Genomic DNA, 6,449 nt, shown 5'->3' on the forward strand with positions numbered 1-6,449 from the left:
AAGCAGTGCGATCTCAGGAGTTGTTCCCGACTGTTTGGCTTTCTTGAGAATATTATTGATAGTCCTTATTTGACGTTCTATGAAGCCATTCCCTTGTGGTCTCCGAGGTGAAGTGGTCTCATGACAGAAGCCCCATTCTTTGGCGAATTCGAGGTAGAGATGACTATCTTTGATTTCGAGGTAGAGATAACTATCTTTGATTTGGCGTGTGATGTTCACTACGACACTACTTGGTGAATTATCAGATAGACGTTTGACTATAGGATACTTTGAGTAATAGTCAGCTATGATAAGCCATTGACTTCCGTGGAGATCAAACAGGTCTGTGCCAACTACGTCCCATGGCTTTGTTGCGATGTCATGTTGCATTAGCGGCTCTTGCATGTGGGAGGGCTGATGCTGTTGACAGATACTGCATGACTTTGTGAACTGTTCAATGTCTTTGTTTATGTTTCCCCAATGAACAGTGTCCTTGGCAAGGCGTTTTGTTTTCTCTTGTCCTAAATGAGCAGCATGTCGTTGTTCTAATATGTCTTTTTGAAATGTCTGGGGGATGTCGATTTGTTGTCCTTTGAGGATAAGACCATCATCAATTGAGAGCTGATCTCTTAGGCCCTGCTTGATTGTCTCTGGCCATCCCGTGATGACGTCTCTCTCAGCTGGTTAAGCAGAGGATCCGCTGTCGTACACTGTCTTTTCGAGTTCCGATTTGATTTGTCCGCGCTTGGCTATAGGTGTCCTCTCTGGGTCTATGTAGCATGGTACATTGGGGTTGGCAACAAGCTTGTGAGTGTTCCGAAATTCACCAATACAGTTAAATCTCTTAGGGTATAGATGCATTAGGTCAGCTACACTATTGATGGGCTGGTGCTAGTCTGAGATGGCACAGTTCGTTGTCACTACCCTCGGAGCATCTGATGTTGGTATGCCCAATATGGCTGCTCCTGGTACATCAACCACATAGACTTGGGTATCCAGCCATGGGGGGGTTTATACTTGCACCTAAAAGTTGTGGTGCCATAACAGTTTATCCTGGTATTGTTGTAGGCTTTTAACAGACATTGTGTTGAGGTGAGTGATCCGGGCATTGAATTTCCGGCTTCGTCTATACTGCTAGGGTACATGTTGCGGTATAAGCGGATAGGCAATGTATTTGCTTGTTCCCCTGAATCTACTTTCAGATTGAAGGTACGAGTGCCTGGGTGGCCCCTTAGCTTGATGCTTAGATAAAAAAATGCCTCATTTCGAGAATCTTTCATGTTTGCTGACTTTCCGCTGTTAGTTGTGATGGAGCTAAAGGTGAGGTTCTCCATTGCTGTGCCTGTGTCAGTCATGGCTTTGTCATCGTGTTTGGCGACGCTGTTTATTTTCTTGCCAAACTCCCGTTGTTGGATATGACTGTTATGCCAGGGCCTTCCTTGTTGTCTCTCGGTGTTGTGCTTCCCTGAGATGCAAACCTGTTTTTTCACATGTGTGGCATATATCATTTTTGGCAGGGTAGTGTTCTTTGCCAAAACGGTGACTGCGTCCACAATTCTTGCAGGTTTGTCCGCGTTTTTGGTCAATCCCTTGCCACTGGTGTGTACCACGGCTATATGTGGTGTGATTCCTATAACTGGTGGAGCTGGTTGACATACATTGCTGAAGCTTCGTATGAACGGGCTAATATAACAGGTTCCTCGATTCTAGAAACCTTCGGTGTGCTTAACAGTTCCTTTTGCAGTTCAGGTATTGGTGTGCTGGCAGTTAGTAACTCGACGAGGCGTTCGTTTTATTCGTCGGCACTGAAATCACATTTATTTGCCAACAGTCAACATCTGTCGTTGAAGATGTCTGTTGTTTCATTTGGCCTCTGCTGGTATTTTCCGAGTTCCAGTCTACAAACGCGGTGATTTGTTGCCGGTTCTAGCTGCTCCAAAAATGCAGCAAATATTATTTGTGGATCCTTGCGATCATCATCCGACATCGACCAATTATTATACCGGCGTAAACCTTCTTCGCTGGTCGCGAGAAGTATTAGAGGGGCTTCATCCTCGTGTTTCGTCGCTTTGACGGTGAAGTAAACTTCCATTCGTTGTCGAAATAGTTTGAATGATTCGACAATACATGTCGAACCCCAATCAAAACTAAGGACTTGTGATGAAATTGTGGCCATTGTGATAAGAAAGTGTGAAGAAAAAAGGAACAGAAATGTTTTCTCAATCATTAAATCATTTCTCTCCGATAGGCTCATAAGAGTAGTGGTAGATGGACAAAAATCGGAGGCCTGCAATATAAATGCTGGAGTCCCTCAGGGGTCAATCCTGGGCCGAACTCTCTTCCTGATCTACATCAATGTCCTCCTAAACACATACTTAAATCATTCGTTGACATCTATGCTGATGAGACGACCATCTGAGGCAACACATCAAAGGCTGTAAATGACAAAGTTTTCTCTGATTCTCTCTTCTCTGATCTCGAGCACGTGGTTCAGTGGGGGAAGATGTGGCTGGTTTCCTTTAATGCACCCAAAACCAAACTCCTATCCTTACATCCTCAACGCTCTGATCCCCATCTGGCATCAATTGTAATGGATGGCTCTCGTCTGGGTGAGGCTCCGTGTTTTGACAAGCTTCTGGGTTTGACCTTTACCCCTGATCTGAAATGGAACACGTACATCAAGTCTGTTGCCAAGGTCGCTGGAAAGATGGTGGAATCCTTCTACCGCTCCAAAAGATATCTCACTACTGATGCAATTCTCTATCTATATAAAAGCCAAGTACGTCCAAGGATGGAATACTGTTGCTATATCTGGGCAGGAGCTGCTAAAAACAGCCTATCCTGCCTTGACAGAGTACAACATAGACTTCGTAGCTTAGTGGCTGATGCCCTTTTCTCTACCCTGCAACCTCTCTCCCACAGAAGAGAGGTTGCGAGCCTATCCTTGTTTTATCGTTATTTCCAATGCAGGTGCTCGTCTGAACTCCAATCTCTGGTTCCCCCTCGCCAATCTTTCACGAGAAACACCCGTCTAGCTGAATCCACTGTGAAAAATTTCCCCCACTCTATATCTGTGCCTAAATCAAAACGTGGATTCCATGAACAAAGCTTCTTTCTTAGAACTGTACGCCTGTGGAACTCTGTTACGTCTGCCTGCTTCCCACCGGACTACAACTTTGATGTCTTCAAGTCCAACGTTAACAAATTCCTACTGAACCGCCCCCTTAAGTAAACACTTCATCAAATCTCCACACTAACGTAATGTACTTTCAATAACCCTTATCCCTGAGTGGCTTCCGGGTCTTTATAACTGGTGATCACTGTGTAAAAAAAAAGATAATTTGTGTGGCGTTGGAGGCTAGTAAAAAAGTTCATTCAGTTTTACCTTTTTTTTACTTGTCTGTGACGTCATAAGATTGTGTGTTGTATGATAATATCGCTTGCCACCATGTCATGTTGTGTTGTGCATGGATGTGTAAGAATAAGATTGGAACACGTGTGTTTGGTTGTTAAGACATTTAGAGATTAAATGTGATTAAGCGGAGGGAGTACAGACCTACTAGTAAGAGGTACTTGGAAGGAATAGGAAAGGATTTCTGATTTTGATTGGATTATCAGGGTAAGCGCGTACGCAGACCCCACACTTTAAAATAGCACGTCCGAGTCGTCCACATTTGGGACGATCGCAAAGGTCAACCCAACCGCATTGCAATGGATGGGCCTCGCTCTGGGGGAACGACCTTAATGATCACCGTTATTCCTACGTAAGGTAGAATTTATTTGCTTACCCACTGAGCAAATTAGACACAAAGCCGTTTTTTTTTATTGTGAAGAGAGAGGGAGGAGGGAGGGAAAAGGGAACCGGGCCTTATTTATGTAATTAAATCGAACAGTTTTGTATGTCATTAATTGGCACTTCTACAGTTTAATCAAGACATTACAAAATGAAAATATTGATAGAAAAGTGTCATAATTTACGTACCCGTTATGGAATGAAGTTCTCCGAAAATCAAATTTTAATGAAATCGATATATTCTCGCAATTTGGCTATTTAGGGACACAAGTAGGGATGGCTTTAAACGAATGATTAACAAAGGACCAAAATGAAAAAAATATTTTTTTAAACTTTGTAAAATAAATGAAAAAACAATTATCTAAGTATTTTTCTGCTCTATTTTAAACGATGATTGGAGTTATCTCCCCTTGGTGTTACTCGATCGATCTCATTCAAATTTAATCTTTTCAATGAGAACAAATAAAAATTGCTTGATCAAATTAAGTGATTTCTTTTTTCATGAAAACTTTATTCCATAACGAGTACGTAAAATATAATTTTTTTAATATTTTCATTTTTGATGCCTTGATAAAAATGTACAAGCACCCATTAATTATATCAAAGCACGGATGAAACAAAATTGAAAATTACGATCTGAAGAGTTATTCCCCCTTACATGAGCAGTAATTTAAAAATGCCAATAGACGCTATATATTTTTTTCATGTTAATCTCTAGGTGTATCAGAATTTGGGGAGGTACGGGAATTTTTGACACCCCTAACACGAAACTGCGAATAAAATATAAAATAAAATCGTAATTTCTTTTTGAAATGTGGGTTGTTTATTTTCTTTATGGATTATCCTTCCAAAATAAACTATTAAAGTTGTATAAAAAGTAATAGAAATAGTTTTTTTTTTTTTTTAAACAGTAAGGAAATCAAGTGAATTTTACGAGCTCGGTATTTTTCAATTTTTAAACTTTAAAAATCTATCAAACTTTTTATATTGATTAAATGTTTACGATATTTTTTGGGTCAATGTGAAATTTTATGCTCTTCCCAATAAACCGAATATAATATTTAAGACCAACGTTTTTTTAATTCACGCCCCCCCCATTTTGAAATGTCTATTAAGAAGTAAATAATTAATTTACTCACCGAAGTTTTATATATCACAAATTGAAGATAAAAGATCAATAAATAATATATACAAATTTAAAACAAAAAAAAGTGTTTTTTTAGTAATTTACCTGTAAAGTCCGAAGTTTAAAAACTTTTTTAAAAAAACACGTTTTTTTAAGATGAAACTTTGGTCCTTGCTCCTTTAATTGAAAAAAAAGTGATCTTAATGTTTGAGGTCTGCATCCATCCTTTCGTATGCTGTAGCGTAATTGATGTGCACGATCTGGCCATTTCCTTTTGAAGGAATGATTTAATATTTGCGTGCACATTATACAGCTCCAAACATCGAAGTATCCAGGAATGAGGTAGACTGTCAAAGGCCTTTTTGTAATCAATCCAGGTCATTGACAGATTTGTCTTCTTCTGCAGTCTTCTAGTATTGTTCTATTTACAAGGAACTGTTGTCTTGTGCAAAGTTTTCCTCGTACACCTTCTCATTTTCGAGGTAATCGCCAGCAACCAGATGGTCGTATGTTGCATCAGCGATTATAACTGTTATCTCTGTCGTAGTAAGGCAGCAGATTGTCGATATTTGTTTGCCATGTGGGTGTCCTCATTTTTTAGAATAAGTTATGTACTACCTACAGTAAGCCACTCAGGCGGTTTGTCATCACTACTGATGATTCTATTGAATGCCTTGGCATAGTGATGATGAAGTGTGCTCACTTCTTTCAGCCAGAGATTTGGTTTGTAGTCTATTCCTGGGGTCTTTAAATTACTGCATTGAGCTACATTCCTGCAGACAGCTTCCTTGGTAATTCTAAGAGCAGTCATCTTTTCTTTCTCCTTGTTCTTCTCTTTGTTTTCTGATGTACTTTAATGTACTTATAGAGTGGCCTCCAGAAGTTTTCAACTTCCTGAGTTACTGAGGAGCTCACCTTTATTTCTTCTTTAACGAGGCTCCTATAGACCATTCTTGGATTTGTTGCAAAAACGTTTATTTATCCTTTTTCCTTCAAAGTTTTTGGTTTATTTTTATTTGTGCAGCTAAGGTTTTTATTTCAGCTAAGGTTTTTATTTCAGCTAAGGCTTTTATTTCAGCTAAGGCTTTTATTTCAGCTAAGGCTTTTATTTCAACTAAGGCTTTTATTTCATCTTAGCTCTTAGCTGTGTTTTGTCTTGGAGGGAATAATAAGTTTTCAGCTTAATTACCTTCTTATTTAGTTTTTTGCCTGTGGTTTCACAGGACAGGAATTAAGATATCTGGGCAGTTTCGGATTTTATCTATTTTCTGTTGGAAGTTTCTTCTCCAAGCTGAGTTATATGATTTACTCTTCATGTTTCCTCTTTTACTCTCTTGGTGTTGAAGTAATAATATACCATGCTGCCCCGTATGTTGTATTATTTATTTCACTCAATGTGGCATGAATGGGAGTAATCCTTGTGAGGCCATCATTGACTTTCGAAACAAGCATCTTGAAGGCTTTATTCATATTAAGTTTTTAAAGTCTGGGTCGATCTTCAGCAGCCAGACCCGGTACCATTTCTATCCTGTTTACCAGCTCTTCCTCTAG

At 39.5% G+C, this 6,449-nt stretch overlaps 1 non-coding gene across 1 annotated transcript; it reads right to left on the reverse strand.

Annotated features, from left to right (window-relative positions):
• Positions 1-3,593: 3,593 nt before the first annotated feature.
• On the reverse strand, positions 3,594-3,756 carry LOC145271654 (U1 spliceosomal RNA). The gene has a single exon (XR_013866056.1). It is a non-coding gene; the product is annotated as a U1 spliceosomal RNA (small nuclear RNA).
• Between the last annotated feature and the right edge of the window lie 2,693 nt (positions 3,757-6,449).

Source organism: Euprymna scolopes, chromosome 46, assembly GCF_053919585.1.
Source record: "Euprymna scolopes isolate OS-2025 chromosome 46, ASM5391958v1, whole genome shotgun sequence".
NCBI lineage: Eukaryota > Metazoa > Mollusca > Cephalopoda > Sepiida > Sepiolidae > Euprymna > Euprymna scolopes.